The sequence below is a fragment of the Bemisia tabaci genome, chromosome 5 (assembly GCF_918797505.1).
Source record: "Bemisia tabaci chromosome 5, PGI_BMITA_v3".
Classification (NCBI taxonomy): Eukaryota; Metazoa; Arthropoda; class Insecta; order Hemiptera; family Aleyrodidae; genus Bemisia; species Bemisia tabaci.
The window spans coordinates 13,780,758-13,796,544 of NC_092797.1; the positions used below are offsets into that span (position 1 = coordinate 13,780,758).

The window sequence follows — 15,787 nt, forward strand, 5'->3', positions numbered from 1 at the left end:
AAAAAGCACAGCTATGGACTGGCTCACTAGATTTGAGATGATAATCAGCCCAAGCAATATTCTGAACCGACGAAAGAATGTGCGCGTGGGCATAAGACTTAAACTCACTTTTGAAATCGTCAGAATTTTGCTGAAACTAAAATAACTTAATGAACAATTCTTGAAACAAACTTCGAATATTTTTTTTCAGTACAAGTTTCAAAACAGATATTCCATGAAAACCTAATTAGAGAAAATGATGTGATTGGTTCCTTTGAGAATAAATATTAAGTTGCTAATGCCAACCTATGCTGCAGTCAGAAAATAATCGTAGTTCAGGCGATACTGATATACACCACTCAAAAGATATTTTCTTAGATCTATACTTTCATAATTGTTGTGTCAAGTATGAGGAATACTGGGATAAGTCACAAGATTTGCCGGCCTCCTGTGCTGTAGTCGTTAGATCTATGATCAAGAGGTACCAAGTTCGATTCCCGGCCCGGCGGCGGCCCAAGTTCCATGGTCTGAATTAACTATTGCCTGGGGCTGGTTGTTGATTAGTAACTGAAGGGGGCGAAGCTTTACCTGCAAACGCGGGGTTACCGCCCTCGGGGGGTAATAACTGAAAAAAGGGGGGAGGGCATCTTAGAATCTTCGAACTCCAATACATATAAATTTACAACCCGCAATCTTGGTGGGCAAGGGAGCGATACAAACATTTCATATATGTAAAGTTTGAAAACTCCAGGCGCGCACACAAGATTATCCGTGAATGAGTTATGCCTTGGAAAATTCCGGCCCAGCGGTGAAAATGGGCCTCTATCAATCATTTTGAATGTTGACTTTAATCGGGGTATTTTGCTTTGCGAAGATCGAACGTCTCCGACAGATCGCTAAGGCTCGCACGACCGTTATAAGCAGAAACAGCGGATCTGCAATGGATTTCTATTGGAGGTAGGCGATTCTTGAAAGCGCAAAGGCGCCTAGGTTATGTACTTGCAAAAAGCTCAAAACTGCGTAAGACTTGGATTGAGGTTACGAGGTTTTATTCCAGCTTGGAAGTTTATACTACCGGGGTGAAAATAGCACGCATTGCTGTGCTATGCAAAAACCGAGGGTGTATACTCTGCCGAGCAAAGGAAAAATGTTATTTGAACCTTCGTCAGTTGCCAAATTTCCTTTGATCGGCTGCGAATTTTCAAGAAAACGTGTGAAAATTTTCTGTTCAATTTTTCAGAAAATTTTCTTCGTAATTAGATCTATACTATCTGAAAACTTCAAAAGAGAATATTCATAACTCTCCTTAAAAATAAAAATTTGCCTAGAGGAAATTTGGCAACTCTTGAATGTTCACACTGCGTTTTTTTTAGCACGGCAGTACTAACGTTTGAACATTTTGATGTTGCTTTTCTCTCGATAAAAGATTTATTTTTCAAGGAAGTTATGAATATTTCTCCTTCGAATTTTAAGACCCTTTAAAAATTGTGGATGAAATCCTCTACAAAAAAAAATCGAAAAGACAATATTCACAAGTGGACGTATTCTGCCCAACGTGAGCCCTGCTATGCATGTATTTTTATGGGTCTCAGGGCTCATGGTATAATGCACATAGTTCCGTTTGGCAGAAATTTTGTCCAAGTCTCCTAGAAAATTTGTATTTATTGATGAAATTTAGCAACGTCCATAAATTCATACGGCATTCTATCTGAGCACGGCAATATCAAAAGAGTCTATGGAGGATGTGTGGCATTTAAATGCACAAAGTCTCGCACGCTTATATTAAGCTGAAACTGCAAGGCTGTGGTTTCGATTAAAGTTACGAGGATTTCGCTTAAAGTGAAGGCTCGCACTGTCATGATGTGTCAAAATCGCATAAGTATAGGAGGTTATCCCTGGAGTTACGCGTATTTAGCTTAGCAGGGCAACGTATGTTTTCATTCAGCTTTCTGATGATAACGATGCCGGTCTGATGCTGGGGACAAAGTGACGTCATAGATACGTAAATATCGATCTCCCAGTACTCAAGCTGGGTGTTATTTTAGCGCCTCTCACAATTTTTACCGGTAAAAGCTTTTTCCTCTAATTCCATTTATGGTTTTTTATCCTTTATATCTTGTTAAAATTCCTCTGCATAGCGACAAATCTACCACCGTGAAGTCTGAAAATATCGATCGGGACGTTTGGCAATCTGAGTCAGCCTAGATAAAACTGCAATGACGCGCACTGGATTACACACAAATTTAATAAAAGTGATTTTATTCATAATATTTATTACGTACATACCTCATTTATTAAGTTTACCATTTCATAAGTTTTCGCATTCTTTTTGCTGAGTGCGGTTCAATACATAAGATTGAACTATAAAAGTGCGATTCCGCCTGCAAAACAGTTTATTTTACATTTTCTTACGTTCTGATGCTGTATGAAAGTTTTCCTATACGGTGTGTAGATCTAAAGACCGTGATATTCAAAGAAAATAAAGGTGACAAGAACAATTTGTCAGCCAATCGAGTTATGGTGTTCTTCGGACAAGCATCGTGCGGGTTGTCGCGATGAGCCGGCAAAAAAATTTACCAGGGAAAGAACGCCTGGAATAAGTTGAAGCAACTATACGTACGTCTCAGCGCGTGTGTAGTATATGCGAGAAACTGAAGGCGCTCCGGAGAGAGGCACTGAATGCCTGAACTTAAGGATGCCAACACTCTTCTATAAAAATACTACACGCGTAGGAAAGTGAGCTTACAATCCATATGCTGAGCATTATATTCAAACAGCTTCTTTAGAGATTCAGAAACCAACATTACATTGGGGAAAAACACATTGGATCTAGAGTCCAGACTCTTAAAAACATCGACGAGAAAAAATACTCTTGATTCCATTGGATTTAAGCTTAAATCAAGATCCCAGCCTCTTACTTTGAGCGGATTTCCTTTTGATTTAAGCTTAAATCTGATTGAATCAAGAGTATTTTTTCTTGTCAGTGTTTTCAAGAGTCTGGACTCTAGATCCAATATGTTTCCCAACCCCCCCCCCCCCCCAGTGTACGATGAACAGTCGTTAGAGGAACCTATCGAAGGGCGCAGGTTGTTGACGTCCTGCAGCAAAATTTCGTGAAGAACTTTCATATGAGAGGGAAAGTACTCATTAAATTAAAGTCCTCGTTATTGTGTTCATCTAGAGAAACTCGCTGTCATGCAAAATTTACGAAAACTCGATTGTTTAAAACGCACATTTACGAAAAGTAATGATATATTTTTTTCCCCTGTTCTGTCCTCCTTCGAGCTTCATAAAGTGTTTGAAAAAGTCCGCTCTGGAGAGCATAAAAAATTATCGTAGCTCGGCTGCATACTGTTCCGTCGATTCTCTGTGAAGTGCACATCGAGTCAGGATTTGTAATTTAAAATCTCCTGGCTAAACTGCGTGCATGATAAATTTACAAGCGACTAATTGCTAGCCTGCGATGTTGTACTTCACGGAGCGCCGACTAAAGGTGAAGAGAAATGTGTTTTACTTTTTCATATTTACTTAGTTCCTGTCTCAAAGAGAGTATTTAATGACTGCGAATTACCTCAGCCTATTATCAACTAAAGTTTTGGAGTGCTTTATGTTTACGAGCGGGATGGTGCTTGAATTGGCCTCTGTGACTTTGAGGGTCTTTCGCTTGGACTAGCCTTCGCTAAGGGTCGTATTCAAAGCTGTTCCTTAGATAGCTTCTTTCCCGAGGAAAATCCCGTTTAGTTCATGACGCGCAATTAAGAGAGGTTTTAAGAAAAAGGAGCTTTTAACATAGCTTGATCAGTATGACAATTTTCGCGAATCATAGGTAAAATTCAACGATGAAATTCTGGAGATAGATCGTTGAAAAGGATTACAGTGCAGTGTCATGCAAAATGCAAAAGGAAGAGTATTGGATGTTTCGCAAATTTTAACGTACGTTCTTATCTACCCTACATCTAGTCAAAATTATGGATTTTTTTTTTTTTTTTTTTTTTTTTTTTTCAGAAACTAATCATTATAATCCTCCGCAAGGATCGAAACTCAAAATTGTATCGGTAAATTTACTTAAAAATTGTCAAAATCTTCTTTTAAAGATGTCATGTCCAATTCCTCTTCGAACATCCGTTAGTTTCAACCGTAAGAAAAGCAACTGATTAAGGATCGGTTATGAATATATGATCCTTAAATTTAAAAAGTTTTTTGAAGAGAGTTTTTGAAAAAAGCTACTGAAAGATTTGGTCTGCCTTCTTCAGGGATAGAATTCTCCGATGAAAACGCAAATTCGCAGCATCAACTGACACAAAAACGAACTGAGTTGCTGATGACACATTCCTCAGGATCCCAGAGACAGTTTCCGATCCAAACCTCCCCTCCACAACTCCGATTACTAAAATGTTTTTGGATTAAAACGGATTTCAGATTCGACTGCTTTCAATTCCTGGATTGAACCGACGGCAGCGTTGCCAGCCTTCCTCATATCAGATGTTTAATGGGCCTGTTGCAAACTTTTGCTAGAGCAAAACTAAGAGTTGTTTCTTACAGATAATGCCTCAAAAATCACGATGAGCGCATCGGCAAAGTCTGAAATGCACTCATAACTTCACAATCTGCCTAAGAAATTTGCGGTTTTTTGAGCTTCCCGCTTCGAAAACGATACTACAGTACAGGTGAACATTTTGTTAGAGGAGTCGTTCCATTGGCGGCAATACTCATCATGGCCGACGCCAGTCCGCCAAAACACGTGTGATGGGACGAGATAACATCTGAACAGGATTAAACCAGATAACAATTGGCGTGTTTACGTTTATATTTTCCTCGCCCGCCTTAAGGTTAATCTTCAGCTGTAGTTCCGAAAAAATCCACCACGTCGCGCTGCTAAAATCCGACTCCGAAATCAGTGATTATTTAAATATCACAATAGGTATCTTAAATTCTAAGACTCATAAGTTCTAGCAGCATACGTCTGGAATCCTTTGAAACAAACGCGAGCTTTGAAAGTCTAATAATAAAAGCTGTAAATTGATCCCAGTTTCTCTTACGGGATATCTGTAAGTGCGAGAGAGACAGCTCACGGTGGGAGAGAGATATCTGCCAACTGCTGAGAGCGATCAAGCGCGATTGGTTGCATCAAGGTCATCATGCTTAACCCTACTTTTTTCTGGGATCAAATTGCAGAGCTTCAGAAATGACTTTTCACGTTGTTTTTAGGGTCAATAGGAAGAAGAATGTTATGGCTAGAACTTATAACTCTTCGATTTAAACAGAAATTCCTTCAACTTTTATAAAAGCTCAAGGACTCACGTGGAGCTGTACGTACTCTAAAACACAGCGGTGGCGCCCCCTGCGCGGAGAAATTTCTTACTTCACGCAGCTGTAGATAAACCTTACTTGATCTTGAACTCTCCTCGAATTACTCGCGGAACTGTGCAAGCGTCGGCCATGATGAATATTGCCGACGATGGAGGGACTCATCTAACAAAATGTTCACCTGTGCAGTAGTATCGTTTTTGAAGCGGGAAGCTCAAAATAACGCAAATTTCTTACGCAGATTGTGAATTTATGAGTGCATTTCAGACTTTGCCGATGCGCTCATCGTGATTTTTGAGGCATTATCTATAGGAAACAACTCTTCATTCTGCTCTAGCAAAAGTTTGCAACAGGCCCATTCTTGATCATCCATCATAATTCAAAGAACTCTCTCGAAACCGGAAATAACGGTGCGAGGGCTGCTCGGGTCGGGGGGCGGGGGGGGGGGGGGTCGAACATCTTGGGCGGAAATCTGTTCCGCGCTGTTTGAACAGTATCCCGGAGATAGGGCATCTGTTCCTGAAGGAGGATTTTTTGCGCTAGGATGAGCTAATCTCTCTGTCTCTCTCCCTCCCCTCCTCTCTCCCTTGTTTCCCTAATATACAGGCTCCTGATAAGGCCACGCGCTAGGTCCGGTTATACGAGCATGATGTTTGGGAATCGAGGCCGGAATGCACGTAGAAGGATTATTCCGTCACCGTTGTTTGTCCATCGGCCGACCTGCACACCCCGTGACGTGCTCATGTGTCCGTCAGCGCGGGGCTTTAATCCACCCGCACTATTTACTCTAGAAGTTGAAATCTGGTTCGGGCCCTTTTCTATCGCGATAGGCTGACTCGAGTGTCCGGATATTGCGATGGGCGGCTGTCGTGCTTGCGGACTATCTGGTATTGGGTGTAAACCGAGGGCACGGTTCCACAGACGGTACGCGATGCGAGGTTGCCCGCGCGGTTTGCACGATCAATGGAGATGTTGCATGTGTGAGGATTTGCGATTTGACCATCGATTCTTATGTAAAAGTTCGCGAGAAACACGATGGTGCCACTGGTTTTTTCTGAAATCAACTTCCAAGCTCAAAAAAAGCTCTCAAGTTGAGGCCAAAATGGAGGGGATATCCCACGCTATCCTGAGAGTCCACCTCTACATCAAGACAAACTCTCTATGCAAAGATAGGGAGCAAATACATTAGCAGTGATGCTTTAGAGTACCCAAATAAAGTGGCAGCCCTGTCAATGTATTTGCTCCCTATCTTTGCATTGAGAGTTTGTCTTGATGTAGAGGTGGACTCTCAGGATAGCGTGGGATATCCCCTCCATTTTGGCCTCAACTTGAGAGCTTTTTTTGAGCTTGGTAGTTAATTTCAGAGAAAACCAGTGGCCACATTGTGTTTCTCGCGAACTTTCACATAAAAATCAACAGTTAAATCGCAAATTCCTCACACATGCAACATGTCCATTCCGATTATTACACACATGTTGTTTCCGGTAGAGTCCCTTTATAGAGAGAGAGTTGAGACAATGCGGCTTATGGATGTCATAAACGGGAATAAAGATTACACAAATCGGACGTTTTTTGTAATCTTTGATCAACCCATCCCGAATTCGTATCTCCGTCCCCTCTCTCATTCCACTTGTTCCTTGTGGACCCCCAATACCCCGGTCCATTCCAGTTTATAATCTTTGCAATTGATGAAAATGTAATCTTAATTCCCGTTTGGTGACACTGTGAATGCCTCAAATACGGGAACCAATCAGAAATGGATTCGCATTGTCTTTACTTTTAGTTTCCGGGCAATAAGAATCGCCTTCTTGATGCTAAAACAGTGGTATTTTAAAAACCATTGCACTCGGAAATCGCGATTAACTTCGCGCAGTCAACGTTGCGTCGGACGCTGTCCGGGTAAGCGTACCTTCAGAGTGATTGGGTGCAATGAGGGAATTGCTCCCTTCCAAAGTTTTAAAGCTTTACCGTGCCGAGGAAAAGCGCCCTATGAACATCGCGGCGTTGCAAAAATTCGTCAGATGAATTATGAATTTTTTTTCAAAAATTGGGTTCTTTCTCTTCGATACTTTTACAGAATTACATTCGTCGTTTTAAATCAGGGGATCTGAATATTTCAAGATACATTTGTGACTGGACGGATTTAACCAGAACCAACCTAAATGCATTCAACGTTTTACTTATCCGTTCATGTGTTGTGGCAGAATCCCCTTTTGACTTTTCATCACTTTCAGGGAAAAACACATGATTTTGGTATATTTTATCCTACTCATAATTTTCTGCTATTGTGCTCTAGGAACTTTAACAAATGATTCCTCATCAGCTATTATTTCGAAAAAAGGACCACCTTCTTAACCGAACCGTACACAAATGACTCGGAAGGCACTACTTTAAAATTTTAGGTACTAAATTATAAGAATATACTATGAGGTGACCCCTTAAAAGCTTGCACTAAAGAGATCATAGAATTAGCATTGTGTTTCTTTGTGTAGTAAAAAAATGTAGGCAGTTACCTCCTATACTATTCTTACAGTTCGTAAGTTGCTAGACTTAGAACATTTTTGTTGTTGCATTACGCACTTTGTTATCACTTAATCAGCACCTTATAAACAAAACCATAAACAAGGATAGATGAATAATTTTTTTTTTCCGAACCGATCAAAACAAACTTGTTACTTTCACTGTAAACCACAATAGATTTTTTAAATTATCCATCCTTGATCAAAGTATTTTAAGACATTTTATTTTGCATGAAGACAATCGCAGTTTAATTTTACTCAGCACGCTGATATTTGTAAATAAAGAGTTGAATCCACCTTTGATGGATGTAAAAAAGTAGCACCGATTTCTGCCACCATATTTCATTTGATACACTTCATCCATAGCATTTTTGCCTTTAAATATACGTCACAGTGTTATGAAGCCATTGGAATACCCACTAATAAAGAAAGAATTATCACAGTTGAAATAAGAGAAGTATGAAAATGAAGATCATTGCTCGTCGCAGTGCTTCGGAAAATGCGAGAGAAGGGGAAATATAGCTCCTCCAAGAATAAAATTAAATATTTTCAAACGGGAAGTGGATGGAAACAGCTCGGTGCTATGCTTTGCCGAGGAATTATATTTAATTATTTTGCAATTCAAGTAATGAATGATGCTCATTGTGAGAAGGATGGGGGAATGTTCTAATAAATTAAATGCGACGATTATTCCCTCAGTATCACATAATCAAGTATGAAAAAAAAGACAGCAGGAAAAACAAAAGTTCATTAAAAAGATACAAAATAAAATAATGAAAAGAAAACAAAAACTGAGTTGGCTCACGCTTAAATCAATAGAGTTTTATCTGAGATCTTAAATTTCTGTTCGACTTTTTACAGCTCAGAATGTACTGATTTAATGTGAATAATATTGAATTTATCCAACTTCCAGTTTATAAAGTTTAAGTATACGAGTATTTTAACTACTCGTCTTTAGTAATTTTTTGTTTGCACGCTGATATTTTCGTCGGTCCATATCAATACGTCGTGGAAAAATGTTTACGTTTTCGAAAAACGAAAATTTGCATAGCATCGCACAAAAAGGCTGCCGTGTGACCGAAGCAAGCAGTATCGACCAAATTTTTTAAATCGATTTTCTTCAAAATTACACCAGTCTAATTTTGATAAACTTAATGGTTTTGATAAAACAGCGACATTCACCCTTCTTGCAAGATACGACGGTTTTCAGAGAACAGTATGTGCATAAAAAATGACGTCTTTTCCGACAGTACAGCAGTAAGACCTCATTATTTCTATGTGCTTACTGCAATTTTGTGCAAAAAAACAACCTCTTACATTGACGTGCAACCTTTAAAATTAGTTCAGTATTTGTTCAAATTTTATTAGAACAAGCGCGTGCAGAAGATTGCACGTACGGTTGGTATCGCTCAAAATGAAACAAATAAGTAGTACCTTTTCATATTCAAAGGCACAGTTCATAGATTCTTCACCGATCGAAGGATTCATAATTATAGTCTTTTAGATATTTAATGACACATTTTTCGAAAAAGAGCTTGAGTGAAAGAGAACTTGTTCAACAGAATATTCCACTTGAAAGGCACCGGATGCATTTTTTCGAAACTTCATTTTTGAACTTACTGCTATGTGGCAGGATGAATGCATTTATTACAGAATGTCACAACCATGCTCGGCATACTTGTACCTGCATTGACGAGTGTTTACGGAGTACTCCTAATTTTTAAAATATGCAGGACGCTCCGCCAGGAGTAAGAAAATTGGCCGACTCTGCAAAAAACGTTAAGTTAACTTGTCAAATACCTCCGCCCCCTAACGAGTCAACTTAGTTCTCGCCCATAATTTATTCAGCGACTATATGCCAGTGATTTAACTTCTCTCGGTGACTTTTTGTTCCAGGCCATTGATTCCGTAAATTATTTCCACAAACTTGTCATTCCTCTCGTTATATTTTTCACATGTTCCAGAGTCGTGCTCATTATAATTATTTCACTTTATTCGCAGACTTTCTCCTCTACACTGGAAAAAATCACATTGGATCTAGAGTTCAGACTCTTGAAAACATTGACAAAAAAATACTCTTAATTCAATCAGATTTAAGCTTAAATCAAAAGGAAATCCGCTCAGATTAAGAGGTATGCTTCTTGGTCTAACCAAACATCCGATTGAATGAAGAGTATTTTTTTCTTGTCGATGTTTTTAAGAGTCTAGACTCTAGATCCCATGTGTTTTTTTTTTTTTGTTTTTTTTTTTCCAGTGTAAATATAATTCCTGCTGAGTTACATTCAATGCAGTAGCGCATTCGACATTCAAGTGTTTCCTTCAATTTTGAGTTAATTTAATCGTTTCCTTCTAATTCTAGTCTAATCCCTCCCCCTCCCCCTTATGACCACTCACTGGGGATAATAAAACACGTTGGATCTAGAGTCCAGAATCTTGAAAACATTGAAAAGAAAAAGGACTCTTGATTCAATCAGATTTAAGCTTAAATCAAAAGGAAGTCCGCTCAAATTAAGAGGCTTGGTTCTTGATTTAAGCTTAAATCTGATTGAATCAAGAGTATTTTTTCTTGTCGATGTTTTTAAGAGTCTGGACTCTAGATCCAATGTGGGTTTTTTTCCCGGTGCTAAGTTTGCCTCATGCATACTACTGATTAGCAGAATATTTAAGACGAAATAGTGATGTTTCATATACACGGTGTCCTAAAACAATGAGCTAAAAACTAGTGAATTCCGATCTATGTAGGCTTAAAAATCATTTGGTTGATTTTCTAAAGTTACCACGTTCAGCTTATTTGGTTCCTAATTTTCTAATTTCCGGTGTTTATGAGGTGAGGAATTCGGGCAACCCCAGGGCTATTGGTATAACTTTCCAAGCAAGTGAGTCAAAAGATTTTCAAAAATAAAATTTCCTATGAATGGGCGACATTTGAGAACTACACGATGTTTGTGCCAAATTTTACCGACATCCCTTTTTAACTGCTGACTCGGACTGTCTTAATTGAATTAAGTATTTGAGGGGCTTGGAGGACAAGCATACGTGCAGTTTTTGCTATTTCGAGAAATAAGTGATTGAAGTTTCGAAATTACATGGATCCTCATGGCGAAAAGAAAGTTCGAACTGATTTTTTGATGCTTAAAATTTTGAATTTGGGAACGAATTTTTCACAGAATATGTCCTCAGACTAGTTTCACTTGAAATTATTAATACCTCAATTTTTTCAAAAACTGTACTTATGCGCCTTGTCCTCCAAGCCCTTCATCCCTAGTAAAAGTGAATCATCCTGACGTCAGGCTGACTCACTTTTACTAGGGATTTGCCTTCTCATTTCATGAATAACGCGAGGCACTGTTGTGATTTTTACCACTCATTTAATTTTCTAGTCGGTAAAGATCCATGTATCATATCAATATTTGTTCGCGAAAAAAATTCAGGTTGCTGGGTCATAAAACAGGGTGTTTAGTATTTTTAAATTTGAAAAAATCCCGATATTTTCCAGATATTTTATGAAAAATTCCTGATATTTTCCTGATTTTTCAACAAAGACGGCGCGACGACTCCTAGCGCGGTAGGCAAAAATCAGTAAGACTTCGCTCCGCTGAGGAGATTCGCGTGAGAAAAATTCCTGATAAAACGTCCGATTTTTCCGATTTTCCTGATATTTTCCTGATCGGCCAAAATTCCTAATATTTTCCAGTTTTTCCGGTTTTTACTGATGCTAGACACCCTGTAAAAGATCATTGCCTTCGAGCCAGCTTCAAATATGAAACTCCAGGAACTTGCAATTGCATTAGTCATGTTAAGTGCTCTCAGTACAGCATCTCCAGTTCCCTCGGCCTAGCGCAAAGGCACTATTTCCTAGTCCTTTGAGCTCATTTTCCTCATTGTTTGAGCGACTCCATACAGGCGTATCACGTAACAATGTAACGAGTCGTAGGTGGAGTTTCGGAGGTGCACTTGTATCTGGGTCGCTTTCTTGAGGAGGTGAGAATCTCGTACGCGCGGCGAGAGGAGCATCAAATCGAATCACTCATTTCGTCGGGAGAACAAAAGCAAATGCAAGGTGGGTGCATCATACTCGCCGGGTGCATCCGGGAAGAGCGCCGTGTAAAGACTGACGAGGCGCAAAAGGAAAGCGCAAGAAGCGAGAGTGCAATTAGATGTGAGTGCAATGTAAAAGGAATGAAACATGCGGAAAAATAATGCGCTCGGACACTCGCGAGCTTGCGAGGAAGCTTCTTTTCAGGACGGCAAAACTGCCGTGCTCAAGAAAAACGCCTTATGAACATTCTCACGTTGCAAGATTTCACTCCTTTAATTAACTTTATTGGTCATATTTATCAAGATGTTATTGGTGATTTCACGATAAAAGGATAGTCGTGTCGCCGTGGGGTACAAACGACTTTTTTTTTCCCTTTTTTTTTCAATAATTTATTGTTTAATTTGAGTTCAAACAAGAGATTACACAAAAATGTTTTACTTCTAATATACATAATTTACTTAATGCTGTAAATATTCCTCAATGTTATAGTATACATTTTCCTTGCAAAATTTATCAACTCTTCTTTTGAAGATGCTTCTTTCTTCAATTTCTTTAATATTTCTAGGGAGTTTGTTGTATATCTGTGAGCAATTGAATTTGGGTCCTTCGGCAATCATTCCGTTGAACGATTTGCAACGATTGAAAACCAAGTTGATAATTAATAGGAATGATGTCCCTGAAATTATCAAATATTATTATTATAAATAATTATTAATTATTAAATAAGATAGGAGTGGAGATTTTGAAATACTGCAATGGAGATACGTGGTTTCCAGACTTGGCTATCAGTCTGAGTTTTCTGAAAAATTCTCAATATTTAAAGGAAATCAATTGGCAACTTTGTTGAACGATTCGATGGTTGATGGATCAAGTGGTAATTTTTAGATTTTATGAAATTTTAAAAAAATTCAACTATCACATTTCCACGAAGTAAACGTCAGGTTTCCGTAAGTCTATTTGACCAGAAAAAACTGCAAGGTGTTTACAGAAGGAGTCAAGTGAAGTTAAGCAGAGAGTTAAAGTAGTGCCAGTCAGTGTACTTGAGTGTCAAGTAAATATTGCAAACCGAAGGATGTAATGATTCCTGATATTTAATCGAGCCGTGCTTATAGGGTTATTTCAAAATGGTGCTCGGTTAAATCTTGTTAAAATCTTTCTCACTATGTGATTTAAATTGTTGTATGCACTTTCCCCCGTTTTTTGTCGCATTCAGGATGAAACATACACTCGAAAACAACAGGATGTCCCAGACCACCTGTACCAGGCTTTAATCTTAGTCGTTTTGGATCTTACGGAGTCAGGGAAACGTAATCGTCTGAAACGAACTGTATATATTCTGATAGGTTTTATTAGTGAAGATTATTTTTTTACAAGAGTGCACTGAGCAAAGGAAAAAAATAGATTTGACTGAAAGGAGTTCAAACTCTTATCCATTTTTGACGGTTAATGTAACGTTCATGGTAGCCGCAAAATATCCAGTATTTTCTTTCTGTGTGTTGTCAGATCAACTCTACCAATTTCCTCCAATAACAATAAAAACCTACGCTACAAAACATCAAGGATAATCAATTCAATCCTCTTATCAATCCTTGAGAGATATTTGTGAATCTCCTACACCTGAGGTGTGAAATCAACCAGTTTCACGGCACGATCAATGATCATCGTTGGAAAATCATGCTTTGGCCGGCCCCAAGGAGACACTACTCAATAGATTAGACTTACTTCCATAGTCTTATATCTAGGCAAGAAGAGTTGAATCTCACAGCTGTTAAAACCCTCTTTAAGGTGACTCAGAGTATAAGTAGGTAAACTGGCGAGACTCTGATTGAAGGAGTAAGTAAGTACACCACAACATGACAAGTGAATGCTTAGTGATAAGTAGCAATTAATTTATAAACGAACCATCATGTAAGGTTCGAAGCCTCCTAGAATTTGAAAGACTTAATAATTTCGAGCAGTACAGTGCTAGTGATACTGCAAGGAGAAAAAAGCAAACTATCAGTGGAAACTTACAGATACTTTGAGAGCATAGCTGGAGGAGTCGACTTAAACATGGAGATTGAATAAGAGAGCACCGACTTTAATATTCATTGAAAGGATGTGATTAAGATAGGCAAATAAAAACTCCTTCGCACTAATACAAAATAGCAAGAACCTCCAGGAACTTTGAATATTTAAAGAACTTACAACACTCATGAAAAGATGCAGGAACACGTTTGTTGACAACTTGCTTATCAAAAATTGCGAGAATGTAAACAAGTCGAAATCTTCACTCTCATTGGTTCCCGCCAATTCCAGTGCCGCGCGAGGCAAAATATACAAATTAGCGCGCGAATTTTCGAATATGCGGGGAGTCCACTCGCCGCGCGACACTGAAAATGAGCATCGCATTAGGCTTTTTTCTCGGTTGTTTGACGTAGATTCTCCCGGCAGAAAAGGTTACCAAGGTTATTGACCCAAGTAATTCGAATTTCATGGTTCCGAAGTCCCCTGGTCCCCTAGGGCGGTAAACGGGGGGTGGGGGGGGGGGGGGGGGGCGCGGCTCGATTTTAAATTTCAACGCTAAAAATTTGTTTCGGTCGGCGAAATATCTATGTAACATAAAATTACACGTTATTTCGAGTTAACCAGTTCGGCAACACGACGACCGGTCAGACGCTGAGCGGACGGAAAGAGTGCGAGATCATGTCCATGATTTAATTAAAGTGAAACGTCAACTAGACTTGCGAGAAAAATTACGGACATTCTTTCGGGACGCATGTTACATATTCCGTTCGGAGGTCGTCGCATTTTACCTTGCAAAGGAAAAACGCCGCATGAATATTCGAGCGTTGCCAAATTCCCTACCATAAAACGATTATTTTTGAGGACTTTCATAAATATTTTTTATGGATCGTATTTGATAGTTGTTCGATTTATCGTTTGGTTCAAAACGATAGAACATAATGCCAAACCAAATTTTCAGGATTTAAGTTGGAAAAACTGAAAATAAGGAAATTAATAACAATTTATTTAAATTTTCACTTCCATTTTGTACTCATAAAAATAAAAAAAAATCATCGTATTATCTAACGTTACCCCGTAAATTTAATGCAATTCGTTTAGTTTTAGTTTTAAACCATGTAGATAGATACAAGGAAATACTTTTAGTAGGTACGTTAAATTTAAATAAAATTCCTAAAAAAAAAAAAAAAAAAAAATCCCGTTCCCTCAGATTTTTAAAGTTGACTTTTGAGGCTATGCTTACATGTTGAACCAATCGATATCGATACAATCTCACCTATTTGATGTATTGAATACGATCTGTTGAAATTTTCATATAATTTAGAGATCACGAACAAAATTCTCTGAAAAATCAAGAGACAAATATTTTGACGGTGTAAGTCGGCAATCACATAACTCGGTTTGCGACATTGCAGACTTCCTGTCATACTTACTTTTTACACGGAAAACTGCTCAACGGAAATTCTTTAAAACTGGCGTAATTTTTCTTCTCTATGCAAAGAAAATTCTGCGTAAACTTCAAGGAATGATGTCAATTTGTTTTCCTTTAAAAAAATAACATAGAAGCAGAGATTTTCAGACACCGCAAACGAGTTATGTGATTGCCGACTTACACCGTCGATTTACAAATATCCCAAAATTCGTCATTAGTCGAAGGTTTGACAACACCTGAAGGCTTATACGGCGTTCCTCCTCAGCGCGGTAGCAGCCGCGCCCCACATCGCGGTCTCGAAAATTTTCGCGATGCGGTCTCGAGAAAAAAAACCAGCTCGTTTTCTCAAGAGATTACGCTTGCCCGGACAAACCCGGGAGCCTGGAAGAAGCACGTGAATTTAATACACCGCGTGAATAAATGACGAGTTGTTTCTGAACGAGCACACGTGCGCTTTTCAGATGAGCCTCGGGCAACACGATAGTCACACTGTCCGGGGGCTCATCT

General features: G+C 38.8%; 1 protein-coding gene and 1 long non-coding RNA gene across 3 annotated transcripts in view; both read right to left on the minus strand.

Moving 5' to 3' along the window:
• The window catches only part of LOC109042210 (metabotropic glycine receptor), a 437,874-nt gene that overhangs the window by 368,269 nt on the left and 53,818 nt on the right, over positions 1-15,787 (minus strand). Inside the window, exon 1 of one of the 2 annotated variants that reach the window (XM_072300308.1) lies at positions 13,858-14,081. The exons of the other annotated variant lie outside the window; for it this stretch is intronic. The gene's annotated coding sequence lies outside the window, so the exon portion shown is untranslated. Of the gene's footprint in view, positions 1-13,857; positions 14,082-15,787 lie in introns of those variants that run through there. 2 annotated transcript variants of the gene reach the window in all.
• Positions 3,986-5,643, minus strand: LOC140224699 (uncharacterized). The gene is made up of 2 exons (XR_011899947.1): positions 5,363-5,643; positions 3,986-4,802 (listed from the first exon to the last, which is right to left on the minus strand). It is a non-coding gene; the product is annotated as an uncharacterized lncRNA (long non-coding RNA).